We start from the raw sequence: 26,039 nt of genomic DNA on the forward strand, positions 1-26,039 counted from the left end.
GCTGTCCTTTGGGATACCAAGTGCTCTGTGGTGCTCAGAAAACCTACCCCACCATCCACACCCATTTCTCAGGAATTTTGACTGGCTGGGAGCCCTTGAGGAGAGGGCTGCAGAGGTCTTGGGTGTCATGGATACCATGGAGACAAGGCGAAACCCCAACCTAGGCTCTGAAGGTCCAGTCTCTTGGGGGAATGTCATCTTCCTCTGCATGATATCCCTAGACTGTCAGATATGTTAAATTTGCCCAGAAACAAGGAGGTCATGAAGGATATGGTCCCAAGGGTTCACTGAACCTCTTGCAACAGCTATACCAAGCAATTTAGCAGGGCAAACAGTCACCTGAAACAGGTCAGCAGAGAGGGGACACGATCAGCAAGGACTAAGAAGTGGTAAACGAAACAGGGTCTGGGGCAGGGCTGTGTACTGTCTGCTCTCTGGATTAAGACCCTGGGCAAACCCTTGCCTCTTTCATAGTCTCCCTTTCTCAGTGACAATTACAAGGGCCAACAGTGACAAGAGGGATAGTGATAGCGGTGGCATCTGACACACAGGGAACAGGGCCAGCCTTCATGCACACGACCCACCCATGCTTCTAAGCACCCATGCAACAGTCCCACCCCAGTGACCATTGCACATTATGTGAGGCAGAGAGTATTGGCAGCTGGGCACTAATCTGAGACATGCTAGCTAGAAGATTCAAACTCCGCTGATTTGGGGTGTGAGACGTACCCTAGGCCTCTTCTGCAGCCACCCATGAAGGCCCAGGATGCCTTATAGGCATCAGAACAGCTTCCACTGTGGACTTACTGGCCCCAGGGCTGAAGCCATGTATGCAGTGGGCACACCTGCCAGTGTACACCTGTGTGCATCGGACACAGCTGTTGAATCATTTGAGCCTCACAGTGGTCATGTCACTTATGTGACTTATGACACTCATTACTTCCCCTCTCCAATTTTCAGGGCAGAAAGCAGAGGCACAGAGACCTGAAAGAAGTGTCGTAAGTGGCTCAAGGGTATCAGCACGGGAGGTGGCCTGGCCCTCTGCCCATTCACATACGTTAGCAGCCTTCTGGAGGGCTAGCTGTGGGAAGTCAGGAACTGTCCCCTGGCTCCCTTCTTACCATCCACTGAACTTACACATCCCTCCAGCTTCCCTTTGGTCCAAGGCGCCAACTTCTAGGTTGTCTCCCCTAATGCTGGTCATTTCCACCTGGCCTACTGCCTTCCCAGAGACCAAGGCTCCCTGGCACACTGGCAGTCCCATAAACCCAGCCTCTCATACCTGATGCAGAGATGATGGGGATTCCTGCTTGGGGTATCTTCTGAGTTCCAGGCCCCCCAACACAAACTCCCACTCTGGCTTCTTGGTGTCAGTGCCGGCAATCCAGTCGTCTGTAGCCCTTGGCTATACCCGCTGAGGAAGCCCCTCCCTGGCAGGTGAAGCAGGCAGTGCCCCTGGTCCCTAGCTGCTTCTCTTTCTGGTCTAGGGACTGGCAAGAGGGGAAGCCAGGCTGGCAAGGGGCGGGGAGCATGGCTGGGCACCAGAGATTGAGGACTGGCTTCTTCCATTCCCTGACAAAACACAGGACTCTGCCAAAAGCAGTGTGGGTAATAGACATGGCCTGGCTTCCTCCACAGCCCCCTGATCCTATCTGCAGTAGCCTGGCTGAAGGCCAGCTACCTGGAAGTTCCTTTCTTCTGAGGACAGCCTGTACAACCAGCTGGTGAAGGGCTGCGCTGGGAACTGGAGGAAGGCTGGCAAGGAGGGCTACAGCTACCCTGCCTGAGGAGGCTTCTGATGGATGGCCATGTGACTGTGAGAGGCTAGTGGAGGTCAGCCCATGAGCAGCCCTGGGCCAAGAAGCCAGAACATGCCTCCTTCAGGAAGCCTCTCTGGCTTAAGGGGAAAAGGCAGTGGAACCTGGCAGCCATCCATCTCTTGGCCTGGACACTCCTTTCTTGTTCCCTGAGAACACACCTGGCCACTCTGGTTTATCAAGAACAAAAAGAAAACACTCATTGTTCCCCAGGGAGTGTCTTGTCCAACTCTCCAGCATCCTGAGGAATTATCCCCTTTCTAGGTGAGTGACTTCCCAGGTGGCCGTCACCTCTTGCTCTGCATGAATGCCGTTTAAAGTGTTTTACGTAGCAGGAACTCACCCCTGATGAGTCTAGTTCTCATTTTTCCTCTACTTCCTAACCCTTAGTTAAGATTATGGTTGAAGCTGAGACCATATGAATCCTTTCTGGATGAAGGGAATGTGAGCGATGGCGCCCCCAGTGGCAATTTGAGGCTCTGCAGTGTGTGTGTGTGTGTGTGTGTGTGTGTGTGTGTGCGCGCGCGCGCGCGCGCGTGCATGTGTCCTATTCTTATGGGACTATCACATAATTTAACTTACCCAACAGCCTTTTAATTTTCTAAGATGACATTTATTTATTTGTTTGTTTGTTTAGGTGTGCGGCACACGTGGAGGTCAGAGGACAACTTACAGAAGTGAATTCTCTCCTTCTACAATGTGGATCCCAGGCTGTTCTAGTTTGTTTTCCACTGCTGTGATAAATACTGTGACCAAAAGCAACTTGGGAAGGAAAGGGTGTATTTGAGCTTACATCTTATAGTCCATTATGAAGGGGAGTCAAGGCATGAATTCAAGAAGGCAACCTGAAGGTAGGAACTGAACCAGAGGCCAAGGAAGAGTGCTGCTTACTGACTTGTTCTTTGTGGCTTTCTTATACAACCCCAAACCACCTGTCCCAGGGGTGGCACCACCCACAGTGGGATGGGCCCTCCTACAGTAACCATTAATCAAGAAAATGCCTCCACAGACTTTCATACAGGTCAGTCTGATGGGGCATTTTCTCAATTGAGATTCCTTCTTCCCAGATGGCCCCAGTGGTGTCAAGTTGACAAAAACTAACTGTCACACAGGGACTGAACTCCAATCCTCAGGCTTGGCAACAAACACCTTTACCTGCTGAGCCATTTCGCCAGCCCCCAATAGTCTCTTTGTGCTCCTTTTCCTCAGCAAGTACCCAGCACCTGCTGTAGCTTAGGAACTGTGGTTACAGAGACGAATGAAACCTGGGCCTTGTGCTCAGAGAGGTTAGACTTGTTCTTCTGCATCACACAGCTAGGAGAAAGTAGATCAGACATTCTAAGTCAGACAGACCTCTTTGAGGCTAACACCCAGACTCTTTTAGCCACTCTATGCCTCCTTGGGGATTCACAGCCCACTGGAAGGGGGCTTGCTGCCAAGTCTGAGAGCACCTAAGTTCAATCCCTGTGTGCTGGTTAGTTTTTCATCAACTTGACAAGCTGGGGGCATCTGGGAAGAAGGAATCTCACTTGAGAAAATGCCCTATTAGATAAACTCATAGACAAGTCCCTGCATGAGATGTTGTTTGAGTCCCTCTGTAGCAAAGGGATGTCTGGAGAGCTGTGGGGTGGGGTGACTGGTTTTCATAGGGTGCAAGTGATCTGGGGCATGTTTCCAGGGAAGAGGGCATGTGGAATCCAAGCAAGGCCCATCCTCTAGTGACCCCATGGTGCAGAGAGCAGGAGTCATGACAGCTGGAGAGAGGTGCACTAGGGTGACTTAACCGGGAAATAAGGGGCTGGAGACATGGCTCAGAGGTTAAGAGCACTGGCTACTCTTCCAGAGGTCCTGAGTTCAATTCCCAGCAACTACATGGTGGCTCACCAGGAAATGTCCTAACTGTGAGCCACCCCTGCCCTTGGAAAGAAGTCTCTGCCCTGGCAGTTGACCTGGAAGACATTAAGAGATGGCTAGTGACTTGGGAAGCTTCTAGCACTGGGTGAGGCTGTGGAGGAGCCCTGGCTCCTTCTCACAAATAGACCTGTAAGCTTGGTGACTCTCGGCCAGCAGAGAAATGCCAAGCCTGCTTTTGGTTCTCCTACTGATGCTGAGCAGTGCTGAGGAATGGGTGTAGGTGTGGGTGTGTGGGGTTGTGGGATGGGGAGCCAGGAGCCCCAGAATGGCAGTGTGCAGCATATGTCTGTGAGGGAGCTTTGAGACTGGGTTATGTGGGGTGATGAGACCCACCCTAAGCTCGAGGTGGCACCATTGCATGGGTTCAGGCCCTGGACTGAATGATAAGAGGAAGTGAGCTGAGCGACAGTGTTCATTGCATGGGGCTGCTTGACTTTGCATGCAACAGGCCCAACTGCCCTACGCCCCAGCTGCTATGATTTCCCCACCATGATGAGCTATAGAATTACGAGCCCAAATAACTTCTTTCTCCCTTAAGTGGCTCTTCTCAGCCCAAAGCCAGTGCTGGTGTCTTTGGAAGGTCCCTGTGTACAAGCTATCTGCTCAGCACTCAGCAGCTCAGAGAGTGGAGGATGCTGTGCCCAGGCTGCAGAGGAGTTAAAGTGAGGCCCCTGAAAGGGCTCCACAGCCAGCTGGTATTTGTGCAACCCCACCTCTCTCTAGATCCCCTAAGCCCCATCAAAGATACATGGAGGGAAGGCAGGCTGGAAGAACCCAGGTGACCCCTTTCCATGGTCTCCTTAGGTTGGACAGCTGGCTAGGCTGCTTGAATGATGTCAGGGGGCTGAGTGAGGGGCAAGGCCTGATGTAATGGTATAGGCTGGTGCAGCCATGGTGAGGAAGCAGCCGTAGGTTGGGAAAGCCACATGAAATATGTTGTCTGTACATCAACCTGTGATCTTATCGACAGTCCATCTAAATATTAGTCAACCAGAGAGGGGAGACGAGTCGCCCAGGGCTGCCCAGCCAGAGCCAGATTTCACCTTCACATTTGTGTGCTCCTTACTACCTGGCGTGTGCCCTCCACTTCCTTGTGTTTTTTTGTTTTCACCTCTTCCTGGCTCAAACTATTGAGGAGATGGTGGTAAGGCAAGAACAGGCTTGAGGCTGGGTCTCACCTATGACAAGAATGCCAGAGAAAGAGGGTTCTGCGTGCAGGCAGTGAGCCTTTCCTCCCACTGTGACTGTCCTGAAGTCTCAGAGCCCAGGAACCAATGGAATGAGGAGCTGGGTTGGAGGTGCTGTGTGAGGTACAGGGGTCTGTATGGCTAGAGGCTGTGGGGGTATCTCCTCGCAAGCCAGAGCAGCCATAGACAAGTTTGAGTAGCACAGCTCTGCTTCAGCCTCTTTGGCTGGCAAATAGAGACACTGGACTCCCTGGAGGCTGACCCCAGGAGTCAGGCATAGCTGGCTGAACCCACCTGTATAATCTTCTTTGTTATCAGAGAAGAATCCAAGGACCAGAGAGCACTGAGTGCCTACAGGATGTTGAGCCCTGCTTGGGCTCTTCATAGACACCCCTTATTTGGGATATAGCAACCAGATCTACTTGGCCACTGAGAAACTGGGGCTGGGGACGTTCCAAGAATTACTAGAACTTTTGGACTTGGATTTGAACTCAGAACCCCAGACTGCTTCTATCTTGGCCTGATGCACCCAGACCAGTTCACAGGGTCAGTGATTCCTAGTGCTGGATCAGATGGGAGTGCAGACAGACAGCCTTCAGCTGAAGCACAGGGAGGGTACCAGATTTAAGATAGAGATAGCTTATTTCACCTCTCCAGACCCCCAAAACACCAGGAGAGGGTGAACAGTAAGGAATTAAAAAGAACACAGGCGTCTACCCCTCCCCCTATTCCAGATCAACTGGGCAATGTCTTGGGATCTCTTTGTAACTCCCATGTCCTGAGGGCATTCTCAGTGTATGTGGATGCCTGGGGCAGGTGGAGCCCTCAGGGCTTCTAGACTCCCTCACTCCATGAAGACCATTTCTGGGGAGGACCCTGGTGCCGTGGTATTCCTACCCACATTCCTACCTGAGACTACCCCACAGATGGAGCCCCTGACTTGTCATGCTGTCCTGGTGTCGAGTGGCCAGTGGTGCTGAAAAAGAAAAGTCTCAAATCTTCCTACTTTTCATGGGAGAGCTTGGACTGGTGGACCCAGATAGACCCCATGAAGCCAGAAGCTGGCAGGACAGCCCCTGGGAGCTAAAGGAGCAGAAAATTTGAGGAACATTTTCATCTTAGAAAATGATGTAATTGTCTTTGAATCATTGGGATTCCCAAAGTCATAAGTAAATTCATGGGCACTGGAGATCAACACAGTCACAAAGCAATCAGGGAGTGAACAATGTCTTGTCTAACATGCATGTGGGAGCCCTAATCCTCAGGCTCTATGGACGTGGCTTCATTTGGAAATATGGTCTTCCATAATGGAAGTGGGCATGAGGCCATAAGGTGGCCCTGACCTGATGGGACTTAGCTTTCTCATAAGGTGGGATCTTTGGACACAGAGACAGATGTGCAGTGGGAAGAAGAGGCTATGGAAGGGCGTGGAGGGACACGTCTACATGCCAAGGAAGGTCAGAGACAGCCAGCAAGCTACGAGGAGCTAAGAGGGAGGCTCAGAATGAACCAGCCCCGTGGCCTTTGGAGGAGTAAGCCATGGATGCCTTCATCTCGTGCTTCTGGTCCCCTCGGAGTGGAATTCAGTGACTTTAAACCAGTTTAAGTCAGTTTATAGTTGTGTCACAGCAACTCTAGAGAACCAATCACAGACAGCAAAGTGAACAGACAAGATACCGACTCAGCCCCACAGGGGAGGGTCCTGCTAACTCAAGGTCACTAGGGAACCAGAACTACCAAGCATGTACCAAGCTGGGTACCCCATGGTTTTTCTCCTACTTAGTCCCCAGCACCCACAGAAAGTAGGCTTCTTACTCTTGTTTGAAAGAAAATGCTACCGAGGCAGGGGAATGACAATAAGCTGCTCAGGACCGTGCCAGCAGGACCCATACGTGGTTGGTGACACAGGGACATCTCACCAAGATGGCATGACATGGTATGGCTCCCAGCATCCACACATTGATCCCAGGCTCTGAGAGGTGTTGTGGCAACCCCTGGGCTCTGTCTGTCCCCTGTGATTTGGACTTTTCAGCAGTATGGCCATGGTGAGGGTCCTGAGGAAACCTGAACTGTGGGAACTACTCAAGCTCCCTCTGCGAATACAGCTAGCATCTTCCAGTGCTCAAGCTCCTGCAGATACAGTTAGCATCTTCTGGTGCTTTCACAGCCTCGCTCAGGCAGGTCTGCTTGCAAAGATCCTCCTTATAGGCCTTGCACCAGACTCACCTGGCATTAAAGCCAGTGCCCATTCCTGTGAACTCTACACCCACAGGTTTAACCAAGGCTTGAAAGCATTACATTGTTTTATAAGATGGTGATGGCAGAGACAGATAGACTTAGGTGTCTAGGCTAGCCAGGGCTATATACTGAGGCTGTCTCAAAAAATTCAATCAATCAGTAAATAAGTAAATATATTTACTATTAGTACTAGTGTGTGTATGTGGGCACGCATGTGCCACAGCCTGAGCGTGTGGAGGTTGGGTGGGGTCAGTCCTTTCTACCATGTGGATTCAGGGACTGAACGAAGGTCACTAGGGTTTGCTCTGCAAACATTTTGCCTGCTGAGCCATCTTGCTGGCCCCAGCTTTTTTCTTTTCTTAATTGGACCGAGCCTGAACTGATACAGCCTCTCCCCTTGTTAGTCCCTGAACTACACAAGGGCCATTACATGATGCCAATGCTGCATTAGGCTTTGGAAGTCAGAGGGAAATGGCTTAAGTAGGTGGGAAGATGCAGCTGGGCTGTGAGCCAGTGCTGCACCATGTTATGTTAGCGACTGGGGCCTCCGCTGGTCCCTCTCGGATACTGAGGGACAGTGTATTGTTGGTAGCTTAAAGAGAACTGAGCTGTTTCTGTTTGGTTTTTGACACGAGGTAGCCCAGACTGGCCTCCTGAGTATCAGGATTACAGCTGTGGACCTCCACACCTGGCTAATACTCCTCACGTTCGTCATTTTATGTTTGAGTCATCACACGCGTCCTTGGTTTCTGCTCCTACTTTTCCACTAATTTTGGGTGTATTGCATTTCAGGAATGGTTCCGTATGATCAGCTTAATACGGATGTGGAAGATCTGTCAGTTAAATGTTTTTATTCGGAAGGAGACACCTGTGGTTTCTACCATGATTGGCTGTGGTGCTTCAGGTGATGTGCCTACACAGGTATGGATGGCTCAGCTCTCTCTCTATCACTCTCTGTGTCTCCCTGTCTGTCTCTGTCTGTCTGTCTGTCTGTCTGTCTGTCTCTCTTTCTCTCTCTGTGTTCCTTCTGGGAGGGGTGAGGGCTGTGACTCCCTTATGGGAAGAGAGGGTACTGCTTTCCTGGGGTGGCTCTAGTGTAGGATCCTTCCAAGGCTGCTGGACAGCTGACCTTCTATGTTGGCAGGTCCCTCTGCTCTGGTCCTGAGCAGGGAGGAGATTCAGAAGAGGATGAATCAGCCCTCCCCACTTCCCCATCTCCCAGGGCTCTTGAGGTAGGGAGCTCTAAAGCCTCCTAGAACATGATTCTGAGGGTTCAGGCCATGCCTGGTCCAGGGTGCGTGAGAACACCGGCTAGACTGGTGAAGGTCTTGACCCAGACTTAGATGGAGCCGGGCTGACGGCTAGTTCCAATTCCACTCCAAACCTGGACTCTCTCTGATTGCCAGGATTTGCATTTTACCTGGGGTGTGTGACACTGTGTTTCAACTTGGCCTTTTAAAACGAGGGTCATGGCTCCACCAACCTCAAAGGACCTCGCAAAGGCTAAAGGGTAAGTTGTTTGCAAGCACAGACCATGCCTGAGTCTTGGGGGGTGGAGAGCATAGGCACTGTTGCTTTTGTTGATGTGAGTGCATCCTATCCAGCTTGGACTCAGGACACACAGGCTGAGAAGCCTGCTCTGCCTTCTCCTACCTGAGCAACCCTGGACGTTTGATTTCATCAGTCCATGCCCTGGAGTCTTCGTCTGTGAATGGGGATTAAGAAACCAACACATCCCTGTATGTCCTGGGCTGCCTGAGAGGATCAGGGGCACATGTACCAGTGCCTGGCTCACAGAGTTTCTATTACTATCATGAAACACCATGACCATAAACATGGTGATGAAAGGGTTTATTTCAGCTCACACCTCTCCGGTCACACTCCCTTGCTGCGGGCGGGGGTGGGGGGTCAGGGCAGGATCTCCAACAGGGCTGGAACCAGGAGGCAGAAACTGGTGTAGAGGCCATGGAGGGGCATCGCTTACTGCCTTGCTCCTCATGGCTTGCACAGCCTGATATATTATACATCCCAGAGCCACCTGCCCAGGGTTGGTACTATCCACAGTAAATTGGGCCCTCCCACATCTATCCCACAGGCTGATCTGGTGGGGGCATTTTCTCAATTAAGGTTCTCTGTTTCAAAATGATTCTAGCCTGGGTCAAGTTGGTTTAACAGTTAGCTAGCCACGCTTAGTGGCATCTAGGTGCTATTAGTAGCATTGTGTGACTATGATTTCTACCGGCTATCATAACCAGCTGCCACATTGGAATTAGAGTCACTTTGAATGGCTCCCTAAGGTGGAGTCACCTTCTATAAATGAATTTCTGAGACTGGAAGGCTGAGAAGGGGCCATGCAGCCCTCTCTGTGCACTAGGATCTTGGATCTCGAGCTGACATGGTTTCTTCCCTGCATCCCTTGCCCCTCCTGTCCAAGGTACTATGATATCCCTCATCTCCCACCACGTCCGAGACCTCACAGCTCCAATACTGCATAAGGCTCCTCTAAGAATCCCATGGGCTCTGCCTGGCCATCCCCAGGCTTCTCTGTCCACAAGGCCTGCCTTGGGCCTGCATGCTCTTGCTTGGCTATCTTGCCCTTCCTACTGTCCCCCTGCTCCCAGCCCCACATGATCCTAGAAGCCTTCACATCTACCCCTGTCACTCTCCTAGGCCCCAGGCCTGCATCATACATACCTCAGTCACTTCCACCACTGAGACCTTTTTTCAGGTGTACACTTCTCTGTGACAACTTGCTACCTCTCAGCTTATTAGCCCATTTCACGTCCTTCAAAAAGCATATCACACTGGGAAGCCGTACTTTGTACTTGGTTTTTACTGTCTGCTGTAGAGCCAGTACTAAGAGGATGGGGATCATGTCTGATCCATTCTTGAGGGTAGCCAGGATGTGTGAGCAAATGCAGAAGATGCTCAGACAGACAAGTGACCAGGCAGCAGAGCCTGGGCTTTGAATATCCCTGATGCAAGAGAAGATGATGCATCTTCACAGACTGAAGAAAGTCTGCCGGGTGGTTGCCAACTACGGGCATAGGAAGCCTTGTGACACACCGGGGGTCCTGTCACCTCCTCCTACTGCGGATGGTCCATTAGTGGCCATCTAGCCCCTTTCTCACCCATACCCACCTGAAACTGCTGGGCTTGGATGCTTATTCATCTGTTCTGACTCATCACTCGCCTGGCATTAAACAGCTATGTGAACAATTACAGAGTGTTTGGAAATGATACGGTCCCCAAGCGCTTGGACAAGAAACCAAAGTTCATGAGAGTGATGCCGGGGACAGGAGAGAGGGTACAAGTGAAACCCACTCTGATGTAAATTCAGGTGCGGTGACTGCGCTCCGCAGAGGATGTGCTCATGGAGTAGAAGTTAGGTTTGAGGCAGGAGGATGAGCATCATCGTCAGCTGTGGATGCACAGGGCAAAACCCCCAAGGTTTATACATTACATATGGACACAGTGAAGCAAAACCAGGGGCCCAGAGGAAGGTCTGCGGAGTACAGAAGAGGCATGGTCTCTACCGGGGGACCCTGAAAGACCTTCCATCCATGCTGGCTTTGCCTAGGGACATCCTGATCCTGAAAGCGGCCCGGTTCTCCAGTGAGAATAGATCAGGCACATGGCATGACCATTCAGTCAACATGTATGGACGAAGCACCTGGTGTGTCCCAGCCGCTCTGCCCAGCACTTTACAGGAACACCCTTGTCCGACTATCACAAGATGGCCCCCAACTGCCTCCACATTACAAATGAAGGAAACAAGACCCAGAGAGGCAGCCTCAGTGGCCGAACCAACACTCTGAACCCAGACCTGAGTTCAGACCCTACCTATGCCCTTGCCACCCTGCTAGATAGCATTGACCCCTTGAAACTCTCAGCGCATGTCACAGCAAGCCAGGTTGAACTCCACCTCTGAGGCTTCATGTCAGTCCAGCTGGTAGAAAAGGAGCCGGGGGCAGCTGTCTGTCCTCCCTAGGCAGAGGCCGTGTTGGATCTGCATGGATCACCAACAGCAGGAAGGGCAAGAACAGACCCAGGACTGCGACCAGGCCAGTCAGATGATAGACACGAAGCTGACTTGCACTCTCTACTGCACCCCGATCCAATGCCAAAGAGATTCTGGAAATTTCCAAAACCCACCAAGTGCTAAATAACCGATACATGTATACCCAACAGGGTGGCAGAGGAAGGTGGCTGCTCTCAAATACACTAAGTTCCTGCTCAGTAGAGCCTCCGCCAGCACCCTCTACCCATGCAGGTGCACACACGCAGACACACACTTAGCTTCTTTCTTCCCACACTGCACTCCCCTCCCCAAAGACACCAGTCTTCAACTCACCCCTACACATCTTCTGGTTACATCAGAGGCGCCAGGAGCTGCACAGTGGAGCCCATGTCTTGCCGGCTCTAGGGACTGTGTGACCAAGTTCAGCTCTGGAAAGGGGGAGAAATGGTCATGGTTAGAACTGCTGGGTGAGGATGGCAGCGTATTCTTGAGAGCAGGTTGCTCCTCCCCCATTGGCTGGCCCAGACACATAGATCTCAGGCCATCTGCTCCTTAAGGCTGCCTCGTGGGCCTCTCCCCTCCCAGGTTCTAGGCTCATCTCAGGGAAGCAAGAGCACCAGTCGGCAGTAATTGAGGGATATCACCCCATCTGTGGCTGGCATGGGTTGTGAGGGGAGATGTGTTGGAATGGTCATGGTATGTACTCTGGGAAGAGAGAGAGAGAGAGAGAGAGAGAGAGAGAGAGAGAGAGAGAGAGAGAGAGAGAGAGAGAGAGAGACCTTCCCTGCACAAAGAGTCCAACCTTTCAGAGTTCCTGCTTCTCGACCACCCACCCACCCACCCACCCACCTACCCACCCAGCCAGCCACATATCTGTCATCTCTCTATTCATTTCTTTGCCACTTTTTTATTTTGAAATAGTTATATCACTTCAGAGGAGGTTGCAAAGAAATGCACAGAGCAGCCCTGTGCCCTTCCCACATCTGTATCACATCTTGTGTAAACAAGCTTATCCTCAAAACCAGGCAAGTGACCTTAGACATGTTTGTTTTAAAGCCCATCCAAATGTGCACATATTCACAGGAGCTGCACACATGTGCACACATTCACAGGAGCTGCACACATGTGCACACATTCACAGGAGCTACACACATGTGCATACACTCATAGGAACTGCACAAATGTGCACACATTCACAGAAGCTACACACATGTGCACACACTCACAGGAGCTACACATAAGTGCACACACTCACAGGAACTGCACACATGTGCCCACACTCACAGGAGCTACACACATGTGCCCACACTCACAAGAGCTGCACACATGTGTACACACTCATAGGAGCTACACACATCTGCACACACTCACAGGAGCTGCACACACGGGCATGCTCTTGTGAGTGGCTCCATGTTATCATCACCACAGTCAAGACACAAAACTGTCCCACACCACAAGGCCTCCTTCACTCCCTCTCCACCTCATCCTGCTCTCTGGCTGCAGAATAGTCTTCATCAGTGACGTGAAAGACAGAAAGCCAGGTGCTAGGTGAACTTCCTGAAACTAGCTTTTTGTGTTTTCCTTAGGATAATTTTCTGGAGACTGAGCTAGACTTTCTTTGTGTGTGTGTGTGTGTGTGTGTGTGTGTGTGTGTGTGTGTGTGTGTACAGAGATCAGAGGAAGATGTCAGGCTGTATTATTTTCTTGCTTATTTCCTTGTGACCAAGTCTCTCCCTGAACCTGAAGCTAGGCTGGCACGCCCAGCATTCATCCCTTCTAGGGGCTGAGGCTACAAGTATGCATGTGACTTTGCTCATTAAAAAAAAAAAAAAATATATATATATATATATATATATATATATATATATAGGATTTGAACTCAGGTCCTCATGCTTACACAATAACCACTGAGCCAACCCTCCCTGACCTCCTTGCTCTATTGTCTAGGTTTTGCATGATTCAGTGATTGACTGTGACTGGATGGGCCACAGTGTAATCATTTAGTGATCAAGGCTATTCAGGTTATTATACAATGTTGGAGAAGCTAGTATGAATAACAGGCTGCGATGAATGGTTGTGTCAGTGTTGTTTGGGGTGTGGGTCAATGCAAGTTTCCATTTATTTGTAATGAATGGCCCGAAGTATGATTGGTGGATCAGATGGTAGAGGCACAGTGTTGAATGCGATCCTTACGCCATCCTACAGAGTGGTTGTCCTGTGTCACATTCCTGAGAGGACATCTGAGTCTTTTGGTGTTCCCATCAGGGCCTGCCATTCTGATGCAGCTGGCTGCTGCTACCTGTGGTTTACCATCTGCAGTTTCCTAGTGGCCAGCCATGCTGGGAGCCTTCTCAGGTGCACTTTGCTGACTGTACAGCATCTTCAGAGGGATCTCTCCATGCATTTTGCTCAGTATCTAATTGATTTTATTGATTTTTTAAAAAAATTATGTTTATTTTATGTTGAATGTCATGTGGAGGTCATAGGGCAACTTGAGGGAGGCATCAGGGTTCTGAGTCAAACTCAGGTCCCTCAGACTTGGTACCTTTCCCTGCTGAGCCATTCACTGGCCCTGATTTTCTTTTAAACTAAGTGTCTGTGTATATGTGAGGTATTAATACTTTGTCACCCCATTAGTGGATATCATTTCTCTTCCACTTCTTTCAATATTGTCTAAATTTTATTTTCAGTAGCTTATTTGCTGCTTATAGTAGATTGCTATGGATTCATACTGCTTGAGATTTGTTGAGCTTCTTGGCTCTTCGGAGGGGTGTGTGTGTGTGTGTGTGTGTGTGTGTGTGTGTGCGCGTGTATGTACCAATTTGGGGAAATTTTCAGCCATTATTTATTCATATACTAATACTTTTCAGCCCCCGTCTCTTTCTCTTTCTCCACAAGTCTGGTGACAGGAGCCTTGTTGACAATCCCATAGGACTCTGAAGCTCCGTTGACACATTTTTTTCCTGACATTTTCTCTTTGTTATTTAGATCAGGTAATTTCCATTATTCTATATTTGGTTTAATGAGTCTTTCTTCAGTCCTCTCTTGTCTGCTATCAAGCACTGAGAGTGGGTCTTTTTATTTTATTTTATTTTATTTTATTTTAATTTTCTGGAGTGCTTTTCTGTTCTAAAATTTCCATTTGATTTCTCTATTCTTTTTTGATTTTTTTAAAAGTCTGATTCCAGTGTAGTCAGAGCAGTTCCCCGAAGTATGCTTTTACTGGCTACCGTGAAATCCTTGTTAGCTGGTTCTTGTAGCTCTTGCCATCTGGGTTGGCATTTGTCAATGGCTCTTTTCCACTGAGCCAGACTTCTTCCTGGTACTTCAGATATGAGTGAATTTCCCTGGAAACCTATCACATCACGAGACTCATTCATACCCTCTATTTCCTCTGCCCTACTCAGGCAGATGCAGGGGAATGCCTGCTTGCTAATTTCCCATAGGGACCCACACCCGCCTTTTCAGGTCAGCCTCTGCTGGTGGGGGGTTCCTTGTTGTTGCTGAGAAGGGATAGGAATCCCTCTAGTTGGAGGGTCTGGGGTCCTTACAACCTCCCATGGCCTTCCGCATTATAGCCTGCTGATGGTGGAGGTCCCATCTCCCATTCCATGTTTCTTGGTGACTGGCTGGGACAGTCGCCAGCATCTGGAGTATGCGTTTGACCCTTGCATTCGCCACGGCAGTGGCTCTCAACCTTCCTAACGCTGTGACCCTTTAACAGTTCTTCATAATGTGGTGACCCCCAACCATAAAATGATTTTTTGTTGCTATTTCATAACTGTAATTTTGCACTTATGAATCATAATGTGAAATCTGTGTTTTCCGATAGTCTAAAGTGACCCCCTGTGAAAGTCATTTGACTCCCAAAAGGGTCACAGCCCACAGATTGAAGAAGGCTGCTCTAGGGTGGGGACTGCTGGGTATGACTATTGTCAAGGCCTCAGTCCTAGTTTCTTCAGTTTGATTCTGGGATAAATTTTGTCATGGAAAGACCCAGAGTTTCCACTGTGGGATCCTGGGGCCTCTTCCCACCCCGGGCCAGCTGTGTTCCCCCTTCATGTGTCTGTCTTCTAGTTGTTCTGAGTGTGTCGGGGGCTTTCAGCTGTCCTTACAGAGGAGATTCTGGCTAGTGACTCCACTCCAGCCTGGAAATAGAAGCCACTAAATGTGTGTTTCCCTCTGCCTAAAGTTTTCTAGAATTCTCTTCATGTTCCATTTGTGTTTTTCCCTTTAGCCTGGGTTGGTCTAGAACTTTCTATGTAGCAGAGGCTGGCCTTGAACTCATGGCAGCCCATCTGCCTCAGCCTCCCAAAGCTGAGATCACAGGCATGTGCTAGCATACTTCAGCTCATCTTCCAGGAATGCCTGCTTTTGTCAATGACTGCTATTGTCAATGTCTCCCGACTTCTCATCTGTCTCAGGAGAGACCTTCCTTTCAGTCAGGTGACAAGGGAAACTGGGGCCTCTGGGGTGTTTTCCCATTCAGAGTTGTTGACAGGATGCTTGGTAGCTGGAGTCAACCTATGAAGTTGAAGACTTGGTGGTGAATTCTAGAAACCCAGATTGGAATTGTTTTCAGGGTCTCAAGGCCCAGCTCTGCTAGGTCTCTGTAGGGAACATGGAGATCTGGCCAGTGCTGACCTCACCAATGGTGTGAATCAAGATGTGATTGCTCCCTGGGCCTTTCCAGCTGTGCCAGCTGCTGAGCCTGCTCCTTCAGCACTGACCCTTGTCCTTGCTCTCCTCCCCTCCACATCTCTGAACCGCAGAAGTTTCCACCATTCTGTTCCACCAACTGTCTGCTAACAGTTCCTGTGCTAGCATTTGGATGCTCAAAGTCATGCTGCTGGGGTGGGGTGGGATGTGACCTTTAAGAGGTGTGGCCTAGAGGGAGGAGGCAGGTCATTGGGATGCTGCCCTCAAAGTAACATAGAGAGATCTTGTGGGAACCTAGTTGTTCTCTTTGGAGTGAAGTGTTGACAGAGTAAGATGAGCTCTCTTATCTGGTTTCCTCCCCCACACCTTGTACAGTGAAGCCACCCATGAAGGCCTCAAAACTGTGAGCTGAACAGACTCTTCCTTATATCTATGACAGAAAACCAATCCCATGCCCAGGTCATGAAGTTTCCTACTGGCTGCATGCTGACCATGTGACTTCAGCCTTATACATCTCTAGGTTTCTGTACCCAAAGTCTGCTCTATGTTTTCTTTAATGTTTCCTAAGTCTATGCGATACTTAAATTTCATGATCAACTTGACTAGATTTATAGTCACCTAGGGCTACAACTCCAGGGTTATCTGTAGTACCTTCTCATAAAGGTTTAATAGGAAAAAAGCAAGACCCCATTCTGAATGTGGATGGCACCATCACATGGGCTGGGGTCCCAAACTGAATACAAAGGAGAAAGTGAGCTGAGTGCCAGGGTCCATTTCTCTGCTTCCCACACTCCTGCCACTCTGACTTCTCCACCAGGGTGGACTGTATCCTTAAATTATGAGCAAAAATCCAACCTCCATCTTTAGTTGCCTTCATCGGGTATTCTGTGACAGCAACAGAAAGGTACCTTCCTAAGATTTTTGGAGGTCTCAGACAGAACAGTTCCCATAGTGACACAAACACACCATGAACCATTTTCACCGACAATAGCTGAACAGCAATGTTGAATGAAGATCCTGGACCATGGTGGGCAGTGTGTATTAGGCTCACCCTATTCTCCCCTGCCACATGCTTGTGATCATGAGTGTCCTGGATGTAGTGGTGAGAATGGTTGGTTTAATGAGCTTTCCACACCTGAGTACACAGAGTGGGTGTATGATATTTGCCTCTGGATGCTGATGGAGGAAAAGCCTATGTTCAGTCCTTCACAATGCTGGCTGATGTAGCGGCTGTTTTCATGGAAGGCCATTTGAACGTACATGATTGGCAAATGATGGTTATTTAACTTGGGTGTTTGGCAGGCAGTTTCTCCAAAGTGTACTGGGTGTGCCCATCTCTCCAAGGAAAGCAATGGGCAGCACTTGTTGCCAAAGATAAGAATTCATCAAAATGGAAACCTTTGGGAAAACTTGTACCTGTTGTTGGGAGCAGTTTGTCTGCTTCTCTGAAGCAGAGAGAGAGGGAGAGAGAGAGGGAGAGGGAGAGAGAGAGAGAGAGAGAGAGAGAGAGAGAGAGAGAGAGAGAGAGAGAGATCGAGAGATCTGCCTGCCAGCAGAATCAAGGCAGGTCTGTTGGTCAGGGTCTATTGGCCTGCTGAGGCATGGAGTGATAAGAGGAGGTTCACTTGAGGCTCAAGGCGAGGGGCTGGAGATTCTATTGACCTTGGTGGAAGGAATAGAGAGGCTTTTGGATGAGAATAGATGTCTTATGTGCATGTTTCTGCAGTTGTTTTTGTTAGCTTGTGGCTTTGCTTTCCCTGGTACTGTATAGTTTAAAAAAGCTAAGAAAAATAAGCTCACGGCTGACGTGGTATTGACCTGCAGCCCTCCCATATCTGTCTCTTGCATCTTCTTTCTGCCTTTCCTATAATCATCCTTACCCCCCCCCCCCCCCCGCCAAGAGGCTGTTTGGGTTCATGCCAGCTGGGCCAGTACAACCTGCCACTGTAAGCTCGATGGTCCTCAGTCCTTAAGATGCTTTTCTTAAGAGGTTAACAGTTAGGCTACAAGCATGATTTCTTAAAACTGAAACTGTATGAGAAAATGGACAAATAATTTGGGTGTGTAGAACTCAATGAACAAGGTGTGATGTTACAAAACTGAGCATGGGCAAAGCAGTCATCACACAGTGGTGAGTCATCTGGTGAGTGCTCAACTGGGTAAAGACAGTTGGCACTGAGTCAGGTGACCTGGGTTTGATCCCTGGGACCCACGTAAAGGTGGAAGAAGAGAACTGGTTTTGAAAAATTGTCCTACACCTGGGTCCTTTCGATAAAATCTTGCTAGTGTATGCAATGGTGTCAGCGTTTGGATGCTGATTATGGGGTGGATCCCTGGATATGGCAGTCTCTACATGGTCCATCCTTTCATCTCAGCTCCAAACTTTGTCTCTGTAACTCCTTCCATGGGTGTTTTGTTCCCACTTCTAAGGAGGGGCATAGTGTCCACACTTCAGTCTTCATTTTTCTTGAGTTTCATGTGTTTAGGAAATTGTATCTTATATCTTGGGTATCCTAGGTTTTGGGCTAATATCCACTTATCAGTGAGTACATATTGTGTGAGTTCCTTTGTGAATGTGTTACCTCACTCAGGATGATGCCCTCCAGGTCCATCCATTTGGCTAGGAATTTCATAAATTCATTCTTTTTAATAGCTGAGTAGTACTCCATTGTGTAGATGTACCACATTTTCTGTATCCATTCCTCTGTTGAGGGGCATCTAGGTTCTTTCCAGCTTCTGGCTATTATAAATAAGGCTGCTATGAACATAGTGGAGCATGTGTCCTTCTTACCAGTTGGGGCATCTTCTGGATTTGTGAGACTATGCCGGGGCCTAGCAAACACAGAAGTGGATGCTCACAATCAGCTAATGGATGGATCACAGGGCTCCCAATGGAGGAGCTAGAGAAAGTACCCAAGGAGCTAAAGGGATCTGCAACCCTATAGGTGGAACAACATTATGAACTAACCAGTACCCCGGAGCTCTTGACTCTAGCTGCATATGTATCAAAAGATGGCCTAGTCGGCCATCACTGGAAAGAGAGGCCCATTGGACACACAAACTTTATATGCCCCAGTACAGGGGAACGCCAGGGCCAAAAAGGGGAAGTGGGTGGGTAGGGGAGTGGGGGTGGGTGGGTATGGGGGACTTTTGGTATAGCATTGGAAATGTAAATGAGCTAAATACCTAATAAAAAATGGAAAAAAAAAGAAAAATTGTCCTTTAATTTCCACATGTGTGCAGTGGTTCACATGCCCATGTGATGGGGTGTATGATCATTAACACATTCTTTTAAAAAGGATCCATCGAGGGGCTGGTGATATGGCTCAGTGGGTAAGAGCACCCAACTGCTCTTCCGAAGGTCTGGAGTTCAAATCCCAGCAACCACATGGTGGCTCACAACCATCCGTAGCGTGATCTGACTCCCTCTTCTGGAGAGTCTGAAGACAGCTACAGTGTACTTACATATAATAAATAAATATTAAAAATAAAAAGAAGCAAAAAGAAAAAAAAAGGATCCATCGAGATGTAAAACAAATGCGTGGCTCACAGTCACCTGTAATTCCAGCTCTAGGGGGTCTGGCACTCTCTTCTGGTCTCTGTGGGCACTGTACTCATGTGTATAAACCCACACATAGATACACACATATACACATAATTAAAAGTAAAAAAGAAATTTTTAAAGCCAGTCTCTTCTTGAAACCCTGAAATCCAAAATGCTCTCAAGATGGAAACAACTGTTAGGGTTTTTTTGCATCTTTACCTGCTGAGCTATTTTCTCTGATCCCTGGTTTGATATCTGAGCCAGGGTTTCACTATGTAGCTAAGGCTAGCCTTGAACCTGCCATCTTCGTACTTCAGCTTGCTGAGATTATGGACACATGCACATAGTGAGTACAGCAGTTCTCTTAAAGAGACAAGTAAAATGATGGGTAAGCTATCCTTATGAGATGGGGGTTAGTTAGATAAGTTATTTGGTAGCTATAGGAGTATGTTATTGTGCATCTATCAAAACAGTGTTTTCAAATAATTTAATGACTCAGGCAAATATCTGAAACTCAAGAAAAAATGAAGAAAATGAAAATACGATTTCAGTTTATATGATGCTTACTGTGTGCAGTGTCTAGAAGGAAGACATGGTGCTAAAAGACATGAGATCCCTCCAGATCTCAGCACCAGCAAGGCAAAGATTTCGGTTCTTTTACAATATGCCTCTTACTCCTTATATTCTATAGTAAACATGGCACATGGAGCCTTTGTGCTGGGAGGCCAGACACCCTTGCCCTGTGAATGGGTCTCTTCCCCATGCCCACATTCTATTCACCACAAAGTGCCTGAGAGCTGAGACTTGGGGTTCAGCAGGAGGATGCCCCCCCATCCTGTCCTATCTCATGTTCCCCTGATACCTTCCCCTCCAAGTCCCTCTGTCCAAGCTGAGACCTCAGGTGGAAGCAAGGAGCTGGCAGGGTCTCAGGTCCCAGCCTAGTGGCTCTCACCCACCAACCTCCCCACTTGCTGGGCCCACTTGGACACAGGAACCTAAATACCTTGGACAGCTCCATTCGCCATGCCTGAGGACTTTCCCCTGTTAGAAACAGAGAGGCTCTCTAAAAGCCTCCACCATACCAGCCTCTTTTCCCTGAGGTCTATTTGTCCAGGTTGATGATGTCAAAGTTCCACTAATGGCTTCCCTGCCCTAGTCTATGAGTAGGGAGGCTGAGGCATTCCCGAAGGCCGCATATCCCACACTGCCAGGACAGGAGCTGAGGCTATGGGGCTCCTCCACCCGGCTATGAATGTTGGCCTGAGTTCCAGGCCCACTGCCCCCATCTGTGAGTGCTATACTCTTGTGAAATGTCCTCTCTTGAGTTGAAAATAACCCCTGAGCCATCTGTTGTACACCAACTCAGAGGCGGAAATGACGCCCGCTGTGTGGATTGAACACCCCAGCATTCTGCACGGCTGGGGATGGCCAATCTACATGTGGAGAGGGGAGAGGGGAGAGGGGAGAGGGGAGAGGGGAGAGGGGAGAGGGGAGAGGGGAGAGGGGAGAGGGGAGAGGGGAGAGGGGAGAGGCTAGGCTCAGTGGTGGGGGTTGAGCACCTTAGGCGCAGCTCCCATAACAGATATTAGAAAAGAGCAGATTTGGGAACCCACATCTTGGATCCCAGGACTGACTGCTGCCAAGCTTCCTGGTCTTACTGTCTCCATTATAAGACATAGATGTCGCTGAGCCCTTTCAGATCTGCTGATATTGCACTGTATGGCTGTGTGTCACAGGGGTGGAAGAACTGCCTGAACATTCCTTGGAACTTTGGAGTTTGACAATGCATGAGAAGAAAGAATTCATAAACCTAGCAGTTGGCTGGGGTGGGGTCACCCCACTCCCACCCCCCCCCCCCTAATGAGAACACCAATACATTAACAGTGAGACCTGGAGATTCAGACCTTCCTCGGCATTCTTGTACCTGCTATTTCCCTGCAGGCCCCATTTTAAAGATAAGGAAATTGACTCAGAGAGGGGATGGGAACAGCCTGAGAGGCCACACAGCTGGTCAAGGCCTGTGCTCTTAATCAACTGTTCCACGGAACTCCCGAATGCTAGTCCTCAAGGGAGCTATAGACATGGACTTTGCACATGCCTCCCGGGGAAGCTAATCCCCCTGCAAGGCAAATCCATCTTGTATCCAAGCTGGAAAACAACCAAGCCAGGAAACACATTCAGGTGAGGTGTTTGCAGAGCACGGTTCCAGCGCTATAAAATGACCTCCGAGTACCCCAGCAGGAAGGCTGGGAGAGCTGCTGTTGTCTATGTGTCTGGCTTCCACTTTGAAGGGAGGTCAGTTTCAGACTACCTTGCAGTCACGTGTCCTGGGACCAGATGCTCCTCTTATAAAGTGATGGGGTTAAACGAGGCAGGCCCCAGCGTCCTTAGCTCTCCAGCCCTGCACCATGTGCCTGCGGGACTATACATGCTGGATACCCGGGACACCGCTCCTTAGGCTCCCTGTGGCATCCCAGTTCTTGGCACTCTCTAGGACCATGTTATCCTGCAGATGGTGAGGAAGTTCTAGGGAGATGGCTCCAGGGGTGCCTATTCTGAATCACACATAGGGTGCTTGGGCACACACATCAAGTGTTAATGTATATCAAGGACACCTCCCCAAGACGGTGCAGCTTGGGAGATGGCTCAGTCTATAAAGTGTGAGGACCAGGGTTTTCTTCCCAGCACACACACTTTAAAAAAGCCAGGCATGGCAGCATAGGTCTGTGTTGTTAGTGCTGAGGCTGTAGGGACAGGAGAATTCTGGGGGCTTGCTGGCCAGTTAGCCTTACTCGAACCAGCAAGTTTCAGGCTCAGCAAGAGACCCTGCTTCAAAAATAAAAATAGTGAGTGACTGAGAAGGACCAGACATCAACACTTGTCTCCCATATGTATGTGTACACATATAACATACATACGTGCACATGTACACACACACACACACACACACACACACACACACACACACACACACACACACACCCCTAATCCTCACAGCAGCATGGAGTTGTGACAGAAAGCAATGTGACAATAGAGGGGCAGGCAGGGTCTACTGCCCACCTATATCTCCATCTCTCCTAGAGATATCACTCCCCAGCCCAGCCCTACACCCATGGTGGGTGGTGTTGGCAGTTAGTATGCAATTAGTTCTGTTTACTTGCCTTGGGTGGGAACACCATGAGCTGTGGGTGTATACATAGTTCCCACTGTCCCCAGTGTCCCCAACTGCCCACAGTGGTAATGTATTGCTTGGCGACACCTCTGTCCCTGTCTGGCCTCACTTCCTCTCCCTTTCCAGCCTTCTTTGGCCTTGCTCATGAGTGCTAATGTCAAGATTGGTTTCTATAAACCATGGGCTGAAGACCAAGGCAAGGCTGGCTTCTGAGAGAGCGTGGCTTGAGACAGGGAGGCATTCAGACTGTCCTCTTGGTAGATCAGAAGTGACTAACAATCAGAAGGCTAGATCTGAATCCAATCCCACTTCCCCTCAGAGGATTTGTCTTGATCCTTGCACATAATAGGAAGTGGGAACTAAGAGCAAACAATCACGAAAGAATATTAACCACCCCACCCTTCCACACCTTCATTCATTCATTCACTCATTTGGTCAGTCAAAGAATTTTTTAAAGTTTTATTTTTATTTTTAGCTCTGTGTCTGTGTCTGCATGGGAGTATGTGAATTTGAGTACTGGTACCCATGGATGCCAGGAAGATGTGTCTAGACCTCTCCTTTGGACCATGGTCTTTCCTAAGTGGAGGATCAGATAATGCCTTCTGAGAAGGTACTATCTTCTCAGTAGCAGTGGTCCTTATGGGGACAGTAAGCAGACTCACAAGTACATATGGTGCCTAACTTGTGTGACCTACACCGTATCCGGTGTAGGGTGGATGTGGCAATGTGATGCAGGGGCAAAGCTGTCATATTTAGCATGTCATATTACTTAGGCTAGAGGTGAAGAACTATGGGGTGCAGAACGATTAAAATTTACATTTTCCTCCCTCTCTTTCCTCCTTCTTTCTTGTCTCCCCACCTCCCCTTCCTGCCAGAACCCATGCTTTCATGACATACAGGTGACATAGATTCTGCTCTTGGGGCCTGGGAATGACAGAGAAGTGAAAAGCACAAGAGTCCAGGGAACACATTCCAGCTCAGAGGTGAGGGCCGGGGCTCCAGCTCAGAGGTGGGGGCCGGGGCTCCAGCTCAGAGGTGGGGGCCCACAGCAGCAACAGCTGACCCTGCTCAATGATCAGGAACTCAGAGAGGGAGACATGTGTCTCCAGCAAGGGAAGTCACCAGCTAAGGCACAGCCTGGCTTTTCCCAACTTGAGTCAAGGAAGCCTGTTGTCCACACGTGTTCCTAATATCCTGCCATGGTGTTAAAAGCTTCCAGACCTTGATGGCAATCACTTACACCCTAAGAGAGCGCTTGGGAAGTTTTAGGGAGTCTTATGACTGACCTGCTAGTCACAGAGAACAGAGGCTCCGAAGACTGCGGACAGAAAAACCAGAGAGCAGAGAATAAGAAAAGGCAAAAGACGTCCGCTATAATAGGAGACACACTGACACCTGAAGCCTGCACTGAGCCCCACAGGAGGTATGTGGGTGCACATCATGCTGGGGAGCATAAAATATTCCACTTGGCTGTAGAATACATATTTTCAATGTTCCTTAGGGCAAAATTAACTATTATTTTTTCTGTTTAATACATGAATAAGCAGGATGCTAAACTTACAATTTTCCATTTCTGAAAGTACATTTTTCTCCACACAGCACTCTGTGGAGAAAGGACCCAGGCTGACCCGAGGCTTTGCAGGCCTCTTATCTTTTGATGATAAACACTTTTCCCTTCTGGAACACATTTTCCTCTCCCGTGGAAAGGAACAAGAGCATGGTTCCGAGAAAGCCCAACCTCACAGAACACACATCCAGACTTGGCATGTCCCTTCCTGGCTCCTTGGCTGCCTGGCCGCTAGCATCATACGCTTCTCTGGTCACAGCAAGAGACATGTCACTCCCAGCTCTACAGAGTCAGTTGTAGAAGAGGGTTCAGCAGTAGGAAGCCATGCTGATGAGGTCACTGTGCCATCTCAGGGGAACGTTCACAGACATAGCAAGGCTCAGTCGGAAAGGCCTGGCAGACGCTCCTGTTAGGCTGCTTTGTTGAAAGGACATGGCCAGCCCGCTGTCCCTGTGACTGCCTCTCTCTACTCTCCTTTGCTAATTACTGTGAACCTCACACTACATCACACGGCATGACTGTGGGGCTTTGCCGTCCCCTGCACTCAGCCATTCTGGACCTTAGTTCTTGAGCCAGGGATTGAGTGAGAGCATCTGCTGAGGAGCGGTGGGCGACTGAGGAAAGACAGACCCCTCAGCAAAGCAGGCAGCACAAGTCCCAGCATGGCTAGTCATTGGTGCACACCTGCGACAGCTTTGGCACACAGAGTATAGTAGAGAAAGGGACAGAGACATTTAGCTTAGTATCAGCCTTGCTGAAGACTGCCCTCCGCTGTAGCTCCTTTCTCCTTGACTCTGACTTCTAGGCCTTCGCCTCCCACAGCCCCTGGAGAGCAATTCAGGAATGCAAAGACATTTCCCAGGATGGTGAGATAGCTCAGCTACTAAAGGCACTTGCTGCCAAGCCTGAAGATCCAGGATGCTGATGGTGGAAGGAGAGAACTGATTCCTGCAAGTTGTCCTCCAAAGGCACAGAGGCTTGTGAACACCTCACCCTAAGAATGCACTTACACACACACACACACACACACACACACACACACACACTTTCCTGTGCTACACTAATAGAAACAAATTTTCCTTCCTTTAAAAGGTCTTCTTCACTATTAATGTGCATGTGTCATGGTGCATGCATCGGAGGTCAGAGGACAACTTGGAGAAATCAGTTCTCCGGCCCACTGTGTAGGTTCTGGGGTCAAGCTAGTGGCATCAAGGCTTGCTGGCACACACTTTTCCTCACCTAGCCATCTCCTTAGCCTGCTTTTCTGTTTCAAACATCAGAGTTCAGACCTCTCACTGGCCATTAGCTAAGAGCTACTCATGGCTATCTTATTCAAGAAAAGAATCAAATGTAGCAAGTTTACCTGTTTTGTTTCTTTTCAATTCCCAGCAGTGCCTGGGCTGGCCAGTGGAAAGCTGGGGTGCAGAGCTGCTCCTGGGGTCTCTGGGCCATGCCACCCCAAACATGCCTTATTTCCCTCACTTGTTCAAAGCCGGCTCTAGCCTCTGCCGGAGCGGCTGGGAGCAGAACAGGAGGTTTGGCCAGGCCAGATATCTGAGGCCCCGGGCAAATGGAAATTGTGAACACGCATGGCTTTTTAACAATGGTAAAGGTTACATAAGAAAACGTAGCTGTGCCTATTGCAGCCTGGGTCCCTGCTTTTCTGTAGAAGTGATTTTGAACAATGTTAGAAGTTGCATAAGGCCCCTCCCGGCACCTGCCAGGGGCTGGGTTCTGGCTTTCGAGAGCTTGCCTGCAGCAGAGGAAGGAACACCCTTCCCACAGTCCGCCTCGGTGCCAGTGCTGGGTGACTCAGCTCCTGGCAGGGGCGTGGGTGGGAAACCACTTAGGTGGCACCAGGGAATCTGACAGCTTTGTTCCTGTAGAGTTTGGTAAAGAAAGGATGTGTGTGTGTGTGTG

The 26,039-nt window shown here is 49.3% G+C and overlaps 1 protein-coding gene across 16 annotated transcripts in view; it reads right to left on the bottom strand.

Annotated features, from left to right (window-relative positions):
- The window catches only part of Atp2b2 (ATPase, Ca++ transporting, plasma membrane 2), a 298,783-nt gene that overhangs the window by 165,168 nt on the left and 107,576 nt on the right, over window positions 1-26,039 (bottom strand). For 13 of the 16 annotated variants that reach the window (XR_868849.2, XR_868850.2, XR_001785094.2 and 10 more), the window contains exon 3: window positions 11,511-11,605. The gene's annotated coding sequence lies outside the window, so the exon portion shown is untranslated. Of the gene's footprint in view, window positions 1-11,510; window positions 11,606-25,482; window positions 25,720-26,039 lie in introns of those variants that run through there. The other 3 variants (NM_001347365.1, XM_030255122.1, XM_017321353.2) reach the window with 3 other exon arrangements.

This window comes from Mus musculus, chromosome 6 (genome assembly GCF_000001635.26).
Source record: "Mus musculus strain C57BL/6J chromosome 6, GRCm38.p6 C57BL/6J".
Taxonomy (NCBI): Eukaryota; Metazoa; Chordata; class Mammalia; order Rodentia; family Muridae; genus Mus; species Mus musculus.